This window comes from Cyprinodon variegatus, unplaced genomic scaffold (assembly GCF_000732505.1).
Source record: "Cyprinodon variegatus isolate N-32 unplaced genomic scaffold, C_variegatus-1.0 Scaffold852, whole genome shotgun sequence".
Classification (NCBI taxonomy): domain Eukaryota; kingdom Metazoa; phylum Chordata; class Actinopteri; order Cyprinodontiformes; family Cyprinodontidae; genus Cyprinodon; species Cyprinodon variegatus.
In genome coordinates this window covers 31,727-32,159 of record NW_015151305.1, presented here as the reverse complement: position 1 = coordinate 32,159, position 433 = coordinate 31,727, and positions in this window count along the sequence as shown.

Below are 433 nucleotides of genomic sequence, written 5' to 3'. Positions count from 1 at the left end.
AAGTTATGTTCAAGTAGTGTCACTACCAAAAGTTAATTGAGTGAATACTATGAATATGTTTATTTTGTTCTTGGAGGTTTTGACTTAAATGTGACGGGATAGATAACGGTTATTTTGTCCTTCAATGGCCTTGAAAATGGCTGAGGGTCATAAAAGAAAAAGTGTCTATGAAGTGTATTAGAATAAGAGAAAGGCCTCCGAAGAGACAAACAAGACCAGAGTGTTTTTAGTAGATTCTTTCATGCGATGGCGTACACTGAATGCACAGGTTAGGCTTCCCACTGATGCAGAAGTTGCAATGTTTCTAGTTTGGCATGCTATTTGGAGAAATCCATTTCACATCACTGCAAGTAAAAGAAATCTACCTTTATATTGTAACTTTCCAGGGAAGATAAGTTTATTATTTTGTAATTTGTGTCATTAGTAGTTTGTG